Source organism: Schistocerca piceifrons, chromosome 3 (assembly GCF_021461385.2).
Source record: "Schistocerca piceifrons isolate TAMUIC-IGC-003096 chromosome 3, iqSchPice1.1, whole genome shotgun sequence".
Classification (NCBI taxonomy): domain Eukaryota; kingdom Metazoa; phylum Arthropoda; class Insecta; order Orthoptera; family Acrididae; genus Schistocerca; species Schistocerca piceifrons.
In genome coordinates, this window is record NC_060140.1 from 716,881,115 (window position 1) to 716,903,822 (window position 22,708).

General features: G+C 38.8%; 1 protein-coding gene across 1 annotated transcript in view; it reads right to left on the reverse strand.

The window, feature by feature from the left end:
• The window catches only part of LOC124788990 (cytosolic carboxypeptidase Nna1), a 580,471-nt gene that overhangs the window by 231,719 nt on the left and 326,044 nt on the right, over nt 1-22,708 (reverse strand). The gene's annotated exons all lie outside the window — the stretch shown is intronic.

Genomic DNA, 22,708 nt, shown 5'->3' on the forward strand with positions numbered 1-22,708 from the left:
GGAAAGCAGAAAGGTGGAAGGAGTATATAGAGGGTCTATACAAGGGCGATGTACTTGAGGACAATATTATGGAAATGGAAGAGGATGTAGATGAAGATAAAATGGGAGATATGATACTGCGTGAAGAGTTTGACAGAGCACTGAAAGACCTGAGTCGAAACAAGGCCCCCGGAGTAGACAATATTCCATTGGAACTACTGACGGCCGTGGGAGAGCCAGTCCTGACAAAACTCTACCATCTGGTGAGCAAGATGTACGAAACAGGCGAAATATCCTCAGACTTCAAGAAGAATATAATAATTCCAATCCCAAAGAAAGCAGGTGTTGACAGATGTGAAAATTACCGAACTATCAGCTTAATAAGTCACAGTTGCAAAATACTAACAGGAATTCTTTACAGACGAATGGAAAAACTAGTAGAAGCCAACCTCGGGGAAGATCAGTTTGGATTCCGTAGAAACACTGGAACACGTGAGGCAATACTGACCTTACGACTTATCTTAGAAGAAAGATTAAGGAAAGCAAACCTACGTTTCTAGCATTTGTAGACTTAGAGAAAGCTTTTGACAATGTTGACTGGAATACTCTCTTTCAAATTCTAAAGGTGGCAGGGGTAAAATACAGGGAGCGAAAGGTTATTTACAATTTGTACAGAAACCAGATGGCAGTTATAAGAGTCGAGGGACATGAAAGGGAAGCAATGGTTGGGAAGGGAGTAAGACAGCGTTGTAGCCTCTCCCCGATATTGTTCAATCTGTATATTGAGCGAGCAGTAAAGGAAACAAAAGAAAAATTCGGAGTAGGTATTAAAATTCATGGAGAAGAAATAAAAACTTTGAGGTTCGCTGATGACATTGTAATTCTGTCAGAGACAGCAAAGGACTTGGAAGAGCAGTTGAATGGAATGGACAGTGTCTTGAAAGGAGGGTATAAGATGAACATCAACAAAAGCAAAACAAGGATAATGGAATGTAGTCTAATTAAGTCGGGTGATGCGGAGGGAATTAGATTAGGAAATGAGGCACTTAAAGTAGTAAAGGAGTTTTGCTATTTGGGGAGCAAAATAACTGATGATGGTCGAAGTAGAGAGGATATAAAATGTAGGCTGGCAATGGCAAGGAAAGCGTTTCTGAAGAAGAGAAATTTGTTAACATCCAGTATTGATTTAAGTGTCAGGAAGTCATTTCTGAAAGTATTCATATGGAGTGTAGCCATGTATAGAAGTGAAACATGGACGATAAATAGTTTGGACAAGAAGAGAATAGAAGCTTTCGAAATGTGGTGCTACAGAAGAATGCTGAAGATTAGATGGGTAGATCACATAACTAATGAGGAAGTATTGAATAGGATTGGGGAGAAGAGAAGTTTGTGGCACAACTTGACCAGAAGAAGGGATCGGTTGGTAGGACATGTTCTGAGGCATCAAGGGATCACCAATTTAGTATTGGAGGGCAGCGTGGAGGGTAAAAATCGTAGAGGGAGACCAATAGATGAATACACTAAGCAGATTCAGAAGGATGTAGGTTGCAGTAGGTACTGGGAGATGAAAAAGCTTGCACAGGATAGAGTAGCATGGAGAGCTGCATCAAACCAGCCTCAGGACTGAAGACCACAACAACAACAACAGATCTGTGCTGAGGAGATCCTCGTGGATGTGGAACATGTCAATCCTTTTTTTTTATTTTTATTTTTTTATTTTTTTTTTTAAAGCTGAAATAACAATACTAATAGTATGAATATAAACAATACATCATTTGTTTCTATTAAAAAATTCGTCAATGGAGTAGAAGGAGTTGGCCACGAGTAAGTCTTTCAGGCTCCTTTTAAACTGATCTTTATTTGTAACTAAATTTTTTATGTTTGCTGGCAAATTATTGAAGATGAGTGTTCCTGAGTAGTGGACCCCTTTTTGAACTAAAGTAAGTGCTTTTAAGTCCTTGTGCAGATCATTTTTGTTCCTGGTATTGTATGTATGAACTGAGCTGTTTATTGGAAAAAGAGATATATTATTTAGGACAAATTTCATTAAGGAGTAAATATACTGAGAGGCAGTAGTTAGTATACCCAGTTCTTTGAAGAGGTTTCTACAGGACGTCCGTGAATTTACTCCACAAATAATACGTATTACACGCTTTTGGACTCTGAAAACTTTTGTTTGACTTGAAGAGTTACCCCAAAATATTATACCATATGACATTATGGAATGAAAGTAGGCAAAGTATGCAAGCTTTTTCATTTTTATGTTGCATATGTCTGGTAACACTTGAATTGCAAATACAGATTTGTAAAGGCGTTTCTGCAGTTCTGTGGTGTGCTCCTCCCAACTGAATTTATTATCAAGTTGTAATCCCAGGAATTTAAGACTGTCAAGCTCTTCTATCTGCTCTTCTTCATACTTTATGCATATAGTGGGAGGAAACCTCTTACAGGTTCTGAATTGCATATAGTGAGTCTTTTCGAAGTTTAATGTCAGTGAGTTGGCTTTAAACCATTTATTAATATCCATGAAAATATCATTAGCAGATCTTTCTAGAACTACACTCAACATACTATTTATTGCAATACTTGTGTCATCTGTAAACAAAACGAACTCTGCTTCTGGCAGTGTAACTTATGAGAGATCATTAATGTACACAAGAAAAGGCAATGGCCCCAAGATAGATTCTTGTGGGACACCACATGTAATTTCTTCCCATTCTGATGATGACTGATGACTTAATTCACTAGTCCCTTGCACTGACACCCTTTGTTTCCTATTAGCGAGGTATGACTTGAACCATTTCGCTGCACTGCCCGTGACACCATAGAATTCTAATTTATTTAAAAGGATATTGTGGTTCACACAATCGAATGCCTTTGACAAATCACAGAAAATACCTGCTGCTTGTAACTTGTTATTTAATGAATTAAGTACATTTTCACTGTAGGTGTAAATAGCCTTCTCTATATCAGAACCCTTCAGAAATCCAAACTGTGTTCTTGATAATATGTTATTTGTGGTCAGATGGTTGAGAAGCTGCCTGTACATTACTTTTTCTAAACTTTTTGAGAATGCTGGCAAAAGTGAAATTGGTCTGTAGTTTGATGGTATCTCTTTATCCCCTTTCTTGAATAGAGGCTTAACATCTGCATATTTTAGCCAGTCAGGAAATGTTCCAGTTATAACTGACTGGTTACACAAGTAATTTAGAATTGTACTAAACTCACAAGAACATGCCTTAATTAACTTTGTTGATATTTCATCGTCACCACTAGAATGCTTTGTTTTTAAAGATTTTATTATGGAAGTTATTTCTTTCGGTGAAGTGAGTGACATATCATGTACCTGAAGCTATTTGTAAAGACTAGTTTCAGATATTCAAGGGCATTATTTACTGATCCTGACAATCCCATTCTATCAGTAACGGATATAAAGCACTTGTTAAATAGATTTGCCACACTATGTCCATCAGTTACTAATGTGTCATCTACCCTTAGTGCTATTTGCTCCTGTTCCTTTCTGGTTCTACCAGTCTCGTCTTTCACTATATCCCATATTGTTTTTATTTTGTTCCCTGACATTGCTATCTTCTTCTCATAGTGCATTTGTTTAGATGTCTGAATTACTTTTTTTAATATTTTACAGTATTCCTTGTATTAGCTAAATCATCACCATTGGAGCTATTCTTGGTTGACAGATACATTTTCCTTTTTGACAGGCCTCATATGTAGTTTTTGTAGCCAATTTGAGGTAGTTCCCTACCCCGATAGACCAAAAGTGTCACATAACAAACTGTTTGTGTCAACTTCCTCTTTACTATTGTGGTACATTGTAAACAATGACAATGACTAAATCACACAGAGAATAAAGAAAAACACTCAGAATAGGGCATATGTTCATATGAAGGTTTTTTCTTCAAATTATTGTTCCTGTCATATCGCTGAACATTTACCATTGTTCCTGGGGCACCCTGCATAAAGAGGATACAAAAGAATCACATTTCTTAAAGAGTACAAATAAAATATGAACAAGCAGAGGAAGCAAGACAGATCTATGAGACGTGTGCAGTACCTTCAGTCAGAACTATGTAGGCATAGCTGAGAAATTATCAAACAAAACATAGTACTAACAAAGAGGATGAATAGTAGTGAAAGGATGCATGAGAGTTTATTCAGATTTCAAACATGATTTGGAAGTTTCAAAAAATATTAGAGAACTAAGAAACAAACTAACAAAGGAATTGGCTGGTATACCAGCAAACATGGGAAAATACTATACTAAATGTCTTATGAAGCCTCTGACATTTTTGGTAAATTTTGAAGTGAAGAATGGACTTTTCCCAAAATGCCGAAAGAGGGACAAGGTAGTACCATTATTTAAAAGAGAGCACAAAGAAGCCCCAAAAGAATACAGACTCATAACTATTGCACTATTTGGTCTAAAATAATAGAGACACATTAAGGATAGGATGACGAACTTCACAGAAAAATGAAACATATTAAATGAATCTTAGGTTGGCTTCAGAATGGTGAGATTCACAAAGACAGCAATGGCAAGTTTCATAACAAACAAAACTGAGGTGGTATGATCATAAGAAATTATCAAATGCATACTTTGACCTGGGGCCATACTGAGTTGATCCCCTGCCCTTAGCAGAACTGCCAGAGCAGGACTGCAGCCTCCCCCCTCCCTCCCCCTCCCCCCTCCCCCACCACCCAAAAAAAGGCCACAATTCTGCAATTTTTTCTACACAAATTCCAGAAATGTATAATGGAGATTTCATTAGCAAAAATGAGGTGTTACTGACTAATAAGGCTTACACAAACTATACAGTAGAAAAATATGGCACACAACAAACTATATGTATCATTGTAGTAAATAAATTACAAATCCCATCCTTGAAGCTTCCATAGCATTGCGCAAAGCCACACTCGTGGCCGCAACAAGAATCCATGCACTCTTGGTGGTGGTATGCCAGGCCATGTAGGCTCCAGACGCCACCATGTAGTAGGATTAGGAAAACTGCAGCTTATCAGCTTTAGCTAAACAAAGGTCCTCTTCCCCCTGTGAGCACTAACTGAATAAGGCGCCTAAAAAGCCAAATGAGGCCAACACACATGGGTAGCCAAGAAAAGGTGTATTACAAAATTCTTAATGGTGTTAAATTATTTTCTGTATCCCGTGAGTGTGGGTATGTTGAGTGTGGTGTCACCTCGTGTGTGCGCATGAATTGGCTGCCAGCTGTACCAGCATGGGTTGGCCACTGGACCTGGGCAGGCATGCATGTGGCGTTGTCTCCGCCACACCGTCTGCTGGCAACATCAGTTGCACTGTGTCTTGTGGAGTCCCGAGAGGCTATTTTCATGATAGTCCAGAGGTTATGAATAAAGCCATATTTTTGTGACTTGGATCAGTTTTGTGTATTACTTGGTTACTACACAACTGACGACAACTTTTGAATGGTTCCCAGGTGTGCAAACTTTAAGGGCAGTTTTATCAGGTTTATTCATTATGGACATGATGCTACCAGCCCTGACTGAACAGCTTATTTTGACAGCGACCACTTTGTCAGGTTCTATTAATGGACAGGGTACCATCCCACCAGTCCTCCAGCCACCTGCTTTTTGCTCCATATGGGTAACTTTCTTTTACCTTCTTGTACTTTCTGTTTTGTCCAGAACAGATGTTCTGCATTCCATAATTGCCGGGCTACTTGTAATGCTTGCCAGAAGAAAGGCCACATTCCTTCCTTGTGTCATTTGCCGAGAGGTCTCAGGATAGGGACATGCACATATATTGTGTGATTTCAATGGTTGTGACTTCTCTGAAGTTGTTAAGATTTTTTTTTTGCCATGTGCTCTGGCTACAGGTCAACACAGGTGCTGCAATGACATTACTAAATTCTTAAACCTATGTGAGTTTAGGCTCACCGTCATTAACACCTGTCAGACATAACCTGGTCAGTTATAACAAACAGAACATGGTGCTGTTGGGACAATTTATGACAACTGCCTCTTACAAATCAGTGGCTTGTTCCATTACATTTGTGGTGGGTTTGAGAACTTCTTCAGGATGGTCACATTTCAGACATTTGGGTTTTCTATAACTGATGCTGTTCACCTTGTGTCCAATCACATACTGTATTCTCAATTGGAGACAGTGTGTGAGGAGTTTTCAGACTTGTTCTGAAAGGAGTAGGGTGCGCTATGAATTTTTCTGCTCATATTTCTTTAAAATCCATGGCTCAGCCTAATTTTTGTCATGCACATCCTATTCCATTCACCCTGAAAGATACAGTGAAAACAGAGTTGGATAGACTTTAATCTCTAGGGGTAGTGCATCCTGTTATGGGTAGTAAATGGTTCTCTGCTAGTTGTAGTTTGGAACCATCAGGGAAATTTCCCCTCTGTGGCGACTTCAGTACTACCATCAATGTGGAGTTGATCGTTAATACACTCCTGGAAATGGAAAAAAGAACACATTGACACCGGTGTGTCAGACCCACCATACTTGCTCCGGACACTGCGAGAGGGCTGTACAAGCAATGATCACACGCACGGCACAGCGGACACACCAGGAACTGCGGTGTTGGCCGTCGAATGGCGCTAGCTGCGCAGCATTTGTGCACCGCCGCCGTCAGTGTCAGCCAGTTTGCCGTGGCATACGGAGCTCCATCGCAGTCTTTAACACTGGTAGCATGCCGCGACAGCATGGACGTGAACCGTATGTGCAGTTGACGGACTTTGAGCGAGGGCGTATAGTGGGTATGCGGGAGGCTGGTTGGACGTACCGCCGAATTGCTCAACACGTGGGGCGTGAGGTCTCCACAGTACATCGATGTTGTCGCCAGTGGTCGGCGGAAGGTGCACGTGCCCGTCGACCTGGGACCAGACCGCAGCGACGCACGGATGCACGCCAAGACCGTAGGATCCTACGCAGTGCCGTAGGGGACCGCACCGCCACTTCCCAGCAAATTAGGGACACTGTTGCTCCTGGGGTATCGGCGAGGACCATTCACAACCGTCTCCATGAAGCTGGGCTACGGTCCCGCACACCGTTAGGCCGTCTTCCGCTCATGCCCCAACATCGTGCAGCCCGCCTCCAGTGGTGTCGCGACAGGCGTGAATGGAGGGACGAATGGAGACGTGTCATCTTCAGCGATGAGAGTCGCTTCTGCCTTGGTGCCAATGATGGTCGTATGCGTGTTTGGCGCCGTGCAGGTGAGCGCCACAATCAGGACTGCATACGACCGAGGCACACAGGGCCAACACCCGGCATCATGGTGTGGGGAGCGATCTCCTACACTGGCCGTACACCACTGGTGATCGTCGAGGGGACACTGAATAGTGCACGGTACATCCAAACCGTCATCGAACCCATCGTTCTACCATTCCTAGACCGGCAAGGGAACTTGCTGTTCCAACAGGACAATGCATGTCCGCATGTATCCCGTGCCACCCAACGTGCTCTAGAAGGTGTAAGTCAACTACCCTGGCCAGCAAGATCTCCGGATCTGTCCCCCATTGAGCATGTTTGGGACTGGATGAAGCGTCGTCTCACGCGGTCTGCACGTCCAGCACGAACGCTGGTCCAACTGAGGAGCCAGGTGAAAATGGCATGGCAAGCCGTTCCACAGGACTACATCCAGCATCTCTACGATCGTCTCCATGGGAGAATAGCAGCCTGCATTGCTGCGAAAGGTGGATATATACTGTACTAGTGCCGACATTGTGCATGCTCTGTTGCCTGTGTCTATGTGCCTGTGGTTCTGTCAGTGTGATCATGTGATGTATCTGACCCCAGGAATGTGTCAATAAAGTTTCCCCTTCCTGGGACAATGAATTCACGGTGTTCTTATTTCAATTTCCAGGAGTGTACATATTATCTCCCATGCCAGGAACAACTGTTGGTAAAAATTCTGGGTGGCCAGTACTTCTCTAAAATTGATTTGTCTGAAGCCTACCTGCAGGTTTCTGTGGACGAATTGTCTTGGTAAGTCCTGGTTTTGAATACTCCTTTTGGTCTCTATCAACATTTGTGCCTTACCTTTGGAGTGACAAGTGCCTCTGCTATTTTTCAACGATTTTTAGATCAGTTGACTATGCATGTCCTGGGTTGCATTAATTATCTGGATGATACTGTCGTCATGGGCTCCTCCATGGCCAGTCACTTGCGGAATTTGTGCACCTTGTTTTCTGTTTTACTGTCCACAGCCTTACTCTGTAACCTTGCAAAATCTCAATTTTTTTCAACCTTCTATTGTTTATTTTGGGTTTGAGATCTCGTGGGATGGGGTTTGCCCTCTGCCAGACCACATCTCTACTGTTACGTCTATGCCTTGCCCCTCATCCACTAAGGAGCTTCAGGTCTTCTGAGGGAAGACAGTCTACTACCATAAATACCTGCCAGGGATGGCCACATTGGCACAGCTGTCGCATCCTTGTTACACAAGAATGTACCTTTTTCCTAGAGCCCGGATTGCGAAGGTGCTTTTCAGATGTTGAAATCTTAACTACTCTCAGCTCCTTGTTTAGCTACATTCTCTCTGAACCAGTATGTAGTTTTTGTGACTGACACCTCACAGTATTGCCTTGGATGTGTACTAGCACACCAATATGCCAACAGATCTGAACAACCTATTGCTTTTGCCTCTAAATCTCTCACTCTGGCCTAACAGCTTTATTCACAGGTGGAAAAGAGAGGCTCTTCCCATTATGTATGCGCTCTGGAAATTTCATGATTTTTATTTGGCTTCAAGTTTCACCTTATTACTGACCATTAACCATTGATTTCCTTTTTTAACCCTCACCCTTCCATGGCTGACAAGGCAGCAGCCCGCCTACAATGCTGGGTGCTGTTCTTGTCTTGCTACAATTATGAAATTAATTTTCAATCTATGACTAAACAAGCCAATGTGGTTGCCTTGCTCCATCTTCCTGTGGGTCTTGATCCTAACTTTTATCATGAAGAATTACTGGCCAGATATACTGCCAGGTTAGGCTCTGCCCCCTGCACAACTATTGTTCCTTGTGGTATCGGGTCTCTGTTTGTGCGGTGTTTCGCTGTTGTCCACTGAAGACCTCTCTCACACAGTAGTCATTCGCGATGCATTACAGTGCAAGCTTCTACACCTTTGTGCACTAAAATGTTAGCTAGGAGACACGTTTTTTGGCCAGGGATTGATGGAAAAATCGACCATTTTGTTGTGGCTTGTAAGCAGTGCGCCTGACAACAGGCTGCTCCCATGGCATCCCTATCTTGCTGGCCATCTCCCCACCAGCCATGGGAATGCATTCATGTAGACTTTACAGGTTCCTTCTTGAATTCCTATTGGCTCTTGGTTGTGGATGGATATACCCGGTTTCCTTACATTCTCCAGTGTGCATCGATGTCGGCTGACATCACAATTCATATGCTGTTGGAGGTTTTTTTCTACTGATGGGATGGCATGGTGGAATCACTAGGGCACTTACATTCAAGTTCCAAATCAACAAGTTGGTTGTGGATTTTCACTGGATGATGCCCTTCCCCACTTTTTGAGCAGTTATCACTTCATGCCTATGGGGGAGCAGTGCCCAGCTGAGCTGCTTCACAGCTGGCGGCGTCACATGCTCCTCCACTTTCTGTGGCCTGCACCGCATCCGCCGTGGTTGGGTTTGTCTGGCCAGGATTTCTGGTGTGGGCACAAGGGTTTGGTCACTGACCTTTTGCATACTGACCACTATTGTCAAACACCACAGACACTGTCTTTATGATGCCATTATGGCAGATTGGTTGGCAGTGTGCCATTTTGATCAGTTGCATCCCGCTCACTGCCAGTAGCTTCTGGTTCAGATGGGCGGCCCCTGTCAGCACAGCCCACCCCTTGCCCTCTGCCTTGAGCCCTTCATTGCCTGCTTTGGAGGTGCCCTGTCTCATTGGTTGTGTCCTCCACATGTGGTGCCCTGGGGTTCCAGCTTCCTGGTGCCAGGTGCTCGACCGTCTCTGGCCTCAGGTCCATTGCCCAGTCCACTGTTCCAGTCGGACTGCCTCCACCAGATCCCCCATCATCATCACCTTAGCCACTGTAACTGATGGAACCAACCTCATCTCCTCTGCACTGGGACCTGCCTGCTGATGACGATGCAGAGGTCAGGATGGCACCCTCCTCTCCAGTGCTGTTGTCGGATGCTGTACAAGCCCACCGCCCTCAGACATGTCCATGTCCCAGCATGTTTTAACCCTACGACCCAGTGCCCGCACTCCCCTGTCAGTACCAGCTGCCACTCCGTATCTGATGGATGTGTCTCTCATCAGGCTGTCAGCAACTGCTCCGTCGCCTGGGTGCCCACTTTGAATGAGAGAGAGGTGTGCTGTATCCTACTACTAGGACATATGAGTGTGAGTGTGCTGGGTGTGGTATCGCTGTGTGTGTGCATTTGAATCAGCCACCAACTGTAACAGTGCTTACGAATAAAGCCATAAACTGACTTCAATCAGTTTTATGTATTACTTAGTTACTACATTATTAATTGGAAATAAAAGAAAAGGGGCGATAATTTAGCATTGTGAACACATTCCTTTCCCTGAATTTGTTTTATTAAAATTTCACTTTCCATGTCCTTGCTCTGAGAGAAGAAAACTCACTGATTATGTCACTGATATCAAATTTAGCAGCTGTGTCCTATTCTGTTGACAAGACAGCTGAATTTGGGAGTCTTCTTCATCTATACTCGACATTACATAGTTTTTTATCACTGTTAACCCACTGAAACTGCACTGACAAGATGCTGTAGTCACTAGAATTGTTAAAAATATTCTCAAATTATGTTGATGTTTTGGCAAGCATCTTTTAATCCATATTATAAAAAAATCTAAATATCCAATTGCTTTTTGCCAGCTCTTTCTACTGGAATTACAGAGCTGCTATTTTATTAACTAGTTCAGCTATATCAATATTCCTGCTACATTTGGCATTTAAGGCACTGCCAACAGGAAATTAAAATTAGATGAAATGGTGTGTTATATGTGAGACATGTTTCTCTTTTAAGTTTTGACTCTACCAAATAGTTTGAAGCACTTTAGCCAGTTGAGAGGGGCATTAAAGGCACACAAATGCAAAATTTGTATACAAGCTGTCTCACAATTAGCAGTGAAAGCTGATGGAGCTGAAAGTATACAATAACAGAAGCCAAAAAGTACCAATAAACATGGATCCAGAAAGGAGCACTTTGGAAAGTAATTGCTATTGGGTCATTGTGAGCTGCCACACACTTCATTGTGAAGTATTGTCCTGGCTAGTACAAATGTACTGGAAATATAAGCTTTTCAGTAAAGACCCCATCTAATTGGGTTCAAATTTCACTCTAGGTCTACCTTAACAAGATATACAGTACTGCTTCAGCATGTTACATTTTGCAGTTTAGTACACTGGTACCTATTAAAGAAGGCATTCCATGTGCTGTCCTCACATCTGGATGCTATACTGCACCAGTCTCTGTAATGAGGCATGAATTCTTTCAAACACCCCTGCACCATCTAATAAATTTTAAGAATACTGTACAATTCACTGCTCCAGTTCTTTGTCTGTATCAATAACAGTGCTGTATACTTAACTTTTGGGGTGATCCTAGACAGAAAAGTTCAAAGGATTGAGGCCAGGTGACCTTGAAAATCAAAATACTGGCCCTACTTGACCCATTCATCTTGCACCATACTTGGACATTATATGTCATCTCATATTAGAACCAAAATGTGATGGAACTTCATTCCCCAATGAAATACTAGGTATGCTATACTGTGGATGAAATTCAAGCACAATTAGATGAAGACTTAATGGAAAAGTTTACATAAGCAGGCCAATATTTCATACTTAAGTCAGTGGCAGCTCATAAACACACATTCGCAGTTATCTCACAAATAGCACTTTTGCGGACTTATTTACTGGAAAAATTTGGGTTCTATTACTCTGAACTTTCTTACGTTGTCCCTAAGACATGTCTTTCTAAATTGGCACTGTCACATTAATTGAACCCATCTGGATTATATGAAAAGCGTGAACACTATCTTTCAGGTATGGAAGGGATGGTTATAATTATTAATAAAATGATGAAAAGTCTGCGGAAGGACACTAATGACTGATGAACTGGTTCCAACTCTAGTTTAAAAGCATTTACTCGAGTACTCTATTAGCATAAATTGGCAAAAGATAGATGCTTTCAGTCAAATAGGATAATTGCTTCAGCACCTACTCACCAATCTTCAGATCCTACAACTGCATAGTGAAGTAGCAGCACCAACTCAACAGAACTGTTGAACGCACAAAAAAGAGATAGATATTGCAATTTATAGTTTTATCTAAAACTGTTGTGTCTCTGTTTGAACATGCTACCCCTGAAACTACTACACAAACTTTCATGATGTTTCTGCAGGTGACTTGAACACAGCTTTGGGCAACATCCAGTTTTTATTTCATCACAACTCAGTTTTTTAAAAATAAATATGTAATTTAAAGTTTTAAGACTATGCCCATCTTAGTAGTTTGGATGTTTACCTTAGTGAAGGCTTAGTGCACCAAAGAACCAATAGATGGCACTGTCAGTTTCATAACACCAAGAAACCAATAGATGCTGAGATTAGATTATTTATTTATTTATTTGTTCATGTTCCATAGATCTAGTATGCAAAAGAATTGCATGGATATGGAACAAGTCACAACATAAATTAACACAGTAGCGTACTTGTATATGCTAACAAATGTAAATTGCAATGGGTGTATACGAAACAAAGTATGTTAATAGTTACAGGCTTAAGCATTTTATATGGTGATACAGAGATATAAAATGATAAAATAATAAATCACAATTTTCCATATTACAAACTATACATTAGCAGGAATTTGTTAGTGCCAGTTGCCTGAACATGAATTCCCATACTGGTGTAAGATGTATTAAGTTACAAAGTGGCAATAGCAAATATTACAAGTAAAATATTCCATCTAAGTTACAATGTTACATTAAAGAATTGGTTAAGAGAGTAAAACGTTTTTCCAGAAGATATTCCTTCAATTGACTCTTAAATTTTGGCATTTCACTGGTAAGATTTTTTATGTCAGATGGGAGTGCATTAAACACCTTTATGCTTGAGTAGTATACTCCCTTTTGTATCAGACTCAAGTTTTTTCTGTCAACATGAAAGTCATGTTTTGTTCTTGTGTCATAGTCATGATAAGATGTATTGGTTTTGTACATGTGTAGGTTCATAGCTGAAAAGCACATAAGGGATAAGATATATTGTGAGGTCATTGTTAATATTTTGTGTGTTTTAAAAAGATTTCTGCATGAATAATTCCTGTAACTCCACTTATAATTCAAATTGCTCTGTTCTGAGTTACAAATACTTTATTTGCCATTGGTTGGTTACCCCAGGATATTAAGCCATAGAATAACAATGAATGGAAGTAGCCTAAATAAGCAGCCTTAACAGCATCACTATTAGCAGTTGTTGCTATAGTACGTAGAGCATAAGTTGCTGAACTAAGTCTTTTTCTCAAGTCTAAAATATGGCAAGACCGATTTAACAGATTGTTAATGTGGAGGCCTAAAAATTTTGTTGAATAAACTTGATGTATATCTTGATCATTACAGCTTAGACTTATGTCATCTTGAACTTTGTGAGACCCATGGAAATGTATAAACTGGGTTTTAAAGTTAGGTCATGGAACACCAAGTTGGCAGATGATGCAATATCATTTTCAGGTGTTTTTTCAATTACAGGGGATGTATCATCTGTGAAAAGAGTAAATTGGTGGTAGCCTTAGAACAGTGAGGAAGGTCATTAATAAAAATAAGAAAGAGCAAAGGGCCAAGCACCGAACCTTGCGGTAAGCCTACACTAACTGTTCCCCAGCCAGATGAAGCTATTGAGCCATCTTCATGATTCAGCAATACCATCTGCTTTCTGTCAGTCACGTATGATCTGAGCCACATTCCCACTCTGTCAGTTAAACCATAATAGGCTGCTTTTGAAAGAAGGATTTCAGGGCTCACACAGTCAAAGGCTTTGGTTAAGTCGCAAAAAATACCAACTGAAGCCAATTTATTGTTCAGTGCTTCTAGAACATTATTAGTAAAGGAGAATATGGCATCATAAGTTGACAGGCCTGATTGGAAACCAAATTGGCATCGACTAAGAGCCTTGTGGAAATTCAGGTGTTCTACCTTTCTCCTATGCATCAGTTTCTCGAGAACTTTGGAGAAGCATGTTAAAAGGGATATAGGGCGGTAGTTAGAAGCATCAACAATGCTTTCACATCGGCATACTTCATTCTATCAGGGACAGTACCTTGTCGAAGGGATTCATTAAATATACGGCAAAGTATTACACAAATGGCATTATGACAATGTTTAAGTACCTTAGTGGAGATATTATCAAAGCCAGATGACATTTTGGTTTGCATTTTAGTGATGATCCTTTTCACTTCACTGACTGTAACTGGGGCTGTGAGCATTTGATTAATTTTGCACGGACAAGATCCTTTCAGAGGGTCCATAGCCTCGTTGACTGAACCCCTACAGCCAGTTTTCTCAGAAGCTGTTAGAAAGTGCTCATTTAAGACTGTTGCAACTGCATTTGTTTCTTTAATTAAATTACTGCACTGTCTTATTTCTACACTGGATACACCTCCTCTTTTTTTCCCAGCTCCCTTTTGATGACATGCCAGACGGTTTTTATTTTGTTGTTAGAGTTGCCTATTTCACTTTTAATACGTAAGGTTTTTGACCACTTTATAATTCTTTTTAGGGTTTTACAATATAATCTGTAGTGTTCTTTTATTGCAGGATCTTCAGAACATCTTTGTAACATATATAACCATTTCTATGTATTACATGAAATATTTATCCCTTTTGTAATCCAGGGTTTGATTGTGCAATTATGGGGCTAATTTTAATAATTTTAATGGTTTTCTTGTGAAATACTGTTTCAAAGAGGGACATGAATTCATCTGTGAACAGGTTGAATTTAATATTAACATTTCTTTCTTTGTGTATTGGGCTCCAGTCAGTCTGCTGCAAGAGCTGATTAGATTTACTTTCATTCCAATTTATCCATAGTGAGGAGGTCCTCCAGGATGTAGAACATGTCAGAAAAACAATAACACATAATAAATATTTACAACTGAAACAAATAAGCTAATGTATCTTCCACAGGTCCCATGTGGAATGATCATCATTTATTTTAATGAACACTATATGAAAGAATCATTTTACAAACACTCATTTACTAAGATCGCATTAATGCACTGAATTAAAAAAAAATGTTTTTATTTATTTATAAGGTAATAAACATATAATAGAACTACTACAATACTTATTTACAATGAACACATTACGGTACTGAAATGGTGCAGAAGTTCGATATATATATATATATATATATATATATATATATATATATATATATATATATATATATATATATATATATATATATATATATATATATAGACACACACACACACACACAGACACAGAAAACACACAAATCAGTTGGTTCTAATAAGAAATTCATCAATGGAGTAGAAGGAGTTGGCCACCAATAAATCCTTTAGGCTTCTCTTAAACTGAATTTCATTGGTTGTTAAGCTTTTTATGGCTGCTGGAAAGTTATTGAAAATGTATGTTCCCGAATAATGCACACCTTTTTGTACAAGAGTAAGTGAGTTTAAATCCCTGTGAAGATTATTCTTATTTCTAGTATACATTCCATGAATTGAACTGTTGGTTTGAAAAAGTTATATACTTTTAATGACAAAGTTCATTAAGGAATAAATATATTGGGAAGCAGTATTTAGTATCCCTAGTTCCCTAAACAGGCTTCTGCAGGACGTTCTTGAGTTCACACCACATATAACATTTATTACACGTTTTTGTGCCCAAAAAACTTTAGCTTGGGTTGATGAATTACCCCCAAAAATAATCCTATGTGACATTGTGGAATGAAAGTAAGCATAGTATGCCAGCTTTTTCATTTTTATATCCCCAATGTCTGTCACAATTCGTATTGCAAATAAAGATTTGTTAAGATGCTTCAGCCGTTCTGTGGTGTGCTCGTTCCAGTTGAATTTATTATCAAGCTGTATTCCCAAGAATTTCACACTGTCCTTTCCTTGTATTTGCTTGTCATCGTATCTTAGGCATATACTCATGTGACACTCCTTACAAGTTCTGAGCTGCATGTAGAGTGGTTTTTCAAAGTTTAGTGACAAAGAGTTGGCTAGGAACCAGTGATTAATGTCCACAAAAATTTTATTAGCGGATCTTTCTAAGACTACACTTCATTTGCTATTTATTGCAATGTTTGTATCATCGGCAAACAAAGCAAACTTGGCATCTGGTAATGTTACTGATGAAAGGTCATTGATATACAAAAGAAAGAGTAAGGGCCCTAAGATGGAACCTTGTGGGACGCCACATGTAATTAGTTCCCAGTTGGATGATGCCTGGTAGCTCTTTCCTAATAACACCCTTTGTTTCCTGCGAGAGATATAAGATTTGAACCATTTTGCAGCATTTCCTGTTACACCATAATATTGTAATTTACTTAAAAGAATATTGTGATTTGCACGGTCAAATGCCTTTGACAGATCACAAAATATACCAGTTGCCTGCAATTTTTTGTCTAATGAATTGAGTACATTTTCACTATAAGTGTAGATAGCCTTCTCAATATCAGAACCCTTTAGAAATCTGAACTGCGACTTTGATAGTATGTTATTTGTGATAAGATGGTTATAAAGCTGATTGTACATCACCTTTTCTAAAAAAATTTAGAATGCTGACCAAAGTGAAAATGGATGGAAATTTCTTTGTCTCCCTTCTTAAACAGTGGCTTGACTTCATCATATTTCAACCATTCAGGAAATAATCCATTGATATACAACTGGTTACACAAATAGCTTAATATGTCACTTAACTCAGAATCACATTCTTTAATTAACTGTGTTGATATTTCATCATACCCACTAGATGTTCTTAATTTGAAAGATTTTATGATGGACATTACTTCTGCTAGAGTAGTGAGGGTCAAATTCATATTATGGAAGTTACTTGAAATGTCTGGTCTGAGATATTTCACAGTAGCACCTATAGAAACTGACAACTCCATCTTTTCAGTATCAGTTAGAAAATGTTTGTTAAAAAGGTCTGCAACACTATACACATCTGTCACTAATGTATCATTAACTCTTAATGCTATTTGTCCCTCTTCATGTCTGGTTCTACCGGTCTCCTCCTTCACTATATCTCATATTGTCTTTATTTTGTTATCTAATATGACTTTTCCTTGTGATATATTTGTTTGATGTCCATATCACAGTCTTTAATTTTGTGCAGTGCTTCTTGTAATGTGCTGTAGCATCAACATCGGAACTGTTTCAGATTAACAGATACAGTTTTCTTTTTGTTTTACAAGATACCTCTATTCCTTGAGTAATCCATGGCGTTTTTGTAGACTTTGCTCTAACCTTGGTTAGTTTTGGGGGAAAACAGTGTTCAAATAAGGTAAGCACTTAATTAGCAAAAGTGTTATATTTTTCATTCATGCCCTGAGAACTGTAAACATCACTCCAGTGAATGTCTCTGAGGAGTGTGTGAAAATAATCAATTTTTGGCTTATTGATTATCCTCTTGAGCTCAGACTTAACAGATTTTATATCCTGTTCAGTGTTAACATTTAACAGAAGGAACTGCACGTCATGATCTGAGAGGCCATTGACTATTGATTTTGTAATATAATTTTGTTCATTGGACTTTTCTATAAAGATATTATCAATTGTTGTTTGTGAGAAATTGGTTATCCAAGTGGGGAACTTTACAGTGGGAATTAAGCTGAATGATAGTGTAACTAACTCAAATAAGTTCTTATTGGGAGAGTCTTTAAGGAAATCTACGTTGAAGTCACCAGCAACCGCTATTTCTCTGTTTGTGGTTGTTAAATGGGCCAGTACAGCTTCAAGGTGGTTTATGAAGAGATTAAAGTTACCTGCAGGTGCTCAATATACACTTAATATGGCATCTAATAACAGATACAAACTCAACAATAATATGCTTCGATGCTGATGTAATCTTTGCCAGGTCACACTCTATACTGTATACAGGATCTCTGTCAATACTATTACCTGGCCCACCCGCTATAACTACGTTGTCTTCCTTAGTGAAATCTTTGCAAAGTGATCCTAAAAACTCTGTCACCTGCTCTAGACCAGCACTAGGTTTTAAAAAAATTGGTGACCTGGTATTCTGATCCTAGTTCAAAATAGTTCAAATGGCTCTGAGCACTATCATCCTAGTTCATCCTGCAAAAGTTGGCCAACAGCTCTTCCCTGGGAACTAACTAACAACAACACTTTCTTTCTCTTTTCTGATTTCCCTACATTCTTACTTTTCATTTTGATGCTGAAAGTTTGTTGTGCCCTGTCTACACCTGCAACTGCTTGAGGTTCACCATCTTCTAACTGGAGCAACAGGTCAAATCTATTTTCCACATTCACCATGAAGCCGTCAGACAAAGTTCTACACCTGTTCCTCCTGTTGGCTGTTGCCACTTCCCACCTCTCTTTACCATTCTCCCTCCTTAACCTGTCAAGATCTCCCCTGGTCTTGTCTAACTCAGCCTGAAGGGTGGCAAGTTTCCCCTCCTGTTCTAGTACCTTCCTATCTCTACTACATATCCTACAAAACCACTGATGAGTCTCATTTACTTCCCCTATTCCCACGCCACTACAGTCACCCACATGGAAAAAACTATAGCACCTGTCATACCAAAGCCCCGACCGAATTATTCTACAGCAAGTCAAGCACTTTTCACTCGTGATAAATGTAATAGTTTAGTAAGAATAAGTCAGTTAAATAGTTAAGTTACAGATAAACACGAAAATATGATTCCACAAATTTGGCCTATACGCAACTGTATGTAAATGAAAACAATAGTGCAGAGTTTCTGAAACAACAACTTTAATTTTACACTACTTTCTGGAAATGTGAGTTAAATAATGAAGAGGTATGCTACAGGTAAATTGCTGAAGAGAGCAAAGGACAATTAAATGAAATTCTATAGATTTGCTGTGGCAAATTATTTTACCTTAGTGACAGATGAATGTTTTGAAGTCTACATGAATGACAGAATTATGCACCACAATCTTACCTGTACAAATAAATCAAAAATTTTTTTCCAGCAACTGTCAATAGCATCAATATACTTGGAGAAATGTGTGATACTTGGAGAAATGTGTGATGTTCTATCTTACAATAAATTTATCCACTACCACTTTCAATCATGGACTAGCTGCACAGTGGAAAAATATCTACTGTGATGACTTCACAAGCCATACATATTATTTAACCAGAAAAGTTTACACCACAGCTGACTTGAACATGTTAAAATGATACTTAACACCATAATATCTGCTTAAGGATTCAGAAAACATTGAAAACTGAAAAAACAGCAGTAAGTACACAGCATCATTGCTCAGGCATAACAACACCCAGTAGATTAACATACAAGTGTTGATCAAAAAAAGCTAGTATTTTACTTATCTTTTGTATAGGTAGGGCATCTATTTTTTTAAGATATGCATGTCGAAGGTAACAGACACCATATATATGTGCCAATGCAGCAAGAGCCAGATATCAAAGTTCTCCTATATAGGTTCCATTTTTACCAACTAATGTACAGAATCCCAAGAAGTGGTGGTAAGGAAATGACCTCCTTTAACTTCCATTGTGAAAAATGGGTGCATAGCCAGTAAAAAATAAACTTGTGAATTCTGTGGGAAAAAAATCTACTCTGACTTTCTAAAGGTAAACTACAGAGTATCTCAGGGTTTCGTATGGGACCTTTACTCTTTATTTTGTACACAAATGGCATGTCATCTGCTGTATGTACTGAAAACATGTGTAGCAACTCAGTAAAGGATCTTGAAATGAGAGCTAGTGAGGATATGCAAATGGCAGAAAGATATTTCAGAGAAAATAACATATTCATAATCAAAAAGAAAACAACAGACACTAAATTTCAAACAAACAGAACTAACAAACAAAGGATTTTATTCTTAGCATTAGGGACACAGTCCTAGAAGATGTGGACCATAATAACTTCTTATGAATAGAAATAAACAAACTTCTGATGGGAAAACCACCTTGACAAGATCTGCTCAAAAATAAGCTCAAATGTTTCTAATGAAGCAAATGCCCAAGTCAATACTTACAATGTATTATGGACTGATACTTCCACATGCATTTTATTGTGTAAAAATATGGAGAGAAGCAAAAGATGTACATATTAAGAGAATTTTAAACCTTCAAAAGAAAGCGATAAGATAAATAAGAAAACTAACACCTCAGGAATCCTGTAAAAATAAATTAAATAGTAAAAAATATTAACTGTCCCTAATTTGTGCATATATGAAAAAATTACCTGTTTAATGTTAATTTAAGTATCATCATTAAAAAGGGATGTCCGCGAACACAACTCAAGAACTAGGAAGAACAGCCATTTTCACAGCAAAAGGCTTAAAATAGCAGACAGAAAACTTGTAAATGCAGGGAGCTTATTTTATAACAGATTGCCACTAAACATATAGCGCATAAAAGAACTAACAGCCTTTACAAGCAAACTGATGGACCTTCTCGTCTCCAGATTTTGGTATAAGGCGAAGGAAGATTAGGCAGGAAAATGTAAATGAAATTGAGGGATGGTGCAAACACTTTTTTGTCAAAATTTTTTGGGTGTTACTCAAGTAGTATATTATCTTCACCTTTATTTTTACATTCAGCCTCAGACCATCATGACATTCTGTAATGTGATGGTGGTTGGTTCTTGTGTTATTGTGAGAGAGATGAGATGAGATGAGATGAGATGAGAGATGAGGTTCATAAGAAGGACAGAGAATTCCACAAGAAGAGACATCATAAGAAATGAAGACAGTAATTAGAACAGAAATATTTTCAATATAAATATACTGATGCATGAAAAAATTCTGAAGATAGGAGAAAACAACTCATAAGAATTACAGGTCACAGAATTCCCCAGAAGAACCTGAACTACAAGCCAAATGGGAAAAGAGATATTGGAAGACCCCAGAAAAGGAGGGAATGATTTTGCTTGTGAGTTTAGAACAGGTGATAGCCTAATCTGTGAAAGGAAGCTGATGATAATGATAGTGAGTTTTGTTTTTGTAAACTGTAAAGAACCATCAGGGTTTTTTCTGTATCAAACAGTATGCTGTGACATAAGAATTTGGTGCATTTGTTCTGTTTCCATGTAAATATTATGGCCATATCTCTATTATCAATAAAACTGTAAAACTGTCATTTGTGTTTGCTGTCTTTGAAAATGCTAATGTCAGATACTGCTACACAAATTTTCATGGGATTTTCACAGGTACCTTCACTGGAACTTGGGGCAATGTACAGTCTTTGTTTCACCAAAATTGGATCACAAGAGAAAAAAAAGTGGTTTAAAGCTTTATCTAACTATACCATGTCATCTGTTTGAACATGCTAATCTCCAAAAGTACAAGACGAATTATCAAGAGATTTTCACAGGTAACTAGACCGTGTGTTGTGGCAATGTATGCACTTTATTTATCAAAACTGGATCATTGCAAAAAAGAGATATTGTAACTGAAATTTTATCTAAACTTGGAGGCTGAGTTTAGTGCACGTGTTTAATCATCACTCCATACTACACCAAACAACCAATAGATGAAACTGTTACATTTTTTAAACTGAGTGACAGATGTATTTTTGGGAGTTTACATCAGTATCAAAATTGTGCTCACAATCTTAACTTAAGAACACAAACAAAAACTTAATTTACTTGGGTAGTGTATATGGATTTTCTGATTAAGCTTTTTGCATGAAATACTTAACAACTTTGATTTGCTTCTTTTGATAGGTTTTATTTACATTCTTTGGTAGTAAAAATGGTTTTATTAAGTTTGCTTTGTGATTTGGGTGCCTAGTCACTACACTATGAGTTCATTTTGTTTATGAATAGCAATGCCTAGAAAACAATCAAATCTTCCTGAACAAACCAGAAAGGCTAAACTATTGATGAATACGTATTCTCAAGAATCTGATGATGATCATGAGATGAGACTTGCTGTAGCTCATGAACATCAGGCTTTAACTCACCATTTGGAAACTTGTTCCAAGAGTGAAAGCAACGTAACTCTGATCAAGAGCCACATGAATGATATTGCTCCTCAGAATCCTTCACCATTAGTTTCTTGTGTCCAATGTAACATCATAGAAAAGGAAATTTTGATAGGAAGAGGTGAAGGTGAGTGAGTTTTTATAACACTGAATTCCATTTATTCCTATCAATTTTGCTTTAAATGTGAGCAATTTCTGCTGAGCTTATGTTATGCCCTGACTGTAAACAAAGCACAAGGCAGGCTTGGCGTGTTTTGGATGTGAGTCTGAGTCAGTTGCTTCTCACACAGACAGCTCTAAGTGGCTCTCTGTGTTAGTGAAGCAAACGAAGTCTATGTTCAAGTTCCCAATCATACTACTTCAAACATTGTATACAAAGAAGCTTTACAAGTTGAAAATAAATTTCACACATGCAAAGACTTGGAGATAGCAGTAAATAAGTACCTGGACAATGCTGGATTTCTCACCTAGTAAATATATGTGTTTTGGCTTTTACCTCTGCATGTTATGAAGCATGTAGCTATTGTACATA